The sequence below is a fragment of the Penaeus monodon genome, chromosome 28 (genome assembly GCF_015228065.2).
Source record: "Penaeus monodon isolate SGIC_2016 chromosome 28, NSTDA_Pmon_1, whole genome shotgun sequence".
Lineage (NCBI taxonomy): Eukaryota > Metazoa > Arthropoda > Malacostraca > Decapoda > Penaeidae > Penaeus > Penaeus monodon.
Window position 1 is genome coordinate 23,076,406 of NC_051413.1, and position 261 is coordinate 23,076,666.

Sequence of the window (261 nt, forward strand, 5' to 3'; positions counted from 1 at the left end):
ATAACCAGCTGAAAAATGACCGAGCCAGAAAGGAGATAAAAATGTTCGCGAGAATGTTCACAGCTGTTTCCTACCTCTGCTTGTTGTGCCCTGGTGGCCTGGTGGGAGGGTGTGGACTGTGTGTAAATTATACCCACTCCCCCTTTCAGTTTACATGGATTTCATACAGATTTTTTTTTTTTTATGTTGTATGTGTCTTTATTGAAATGTATGACGGTCATGAACTTATACGTAGTCTCACTAGAATGAACAGATTGTATG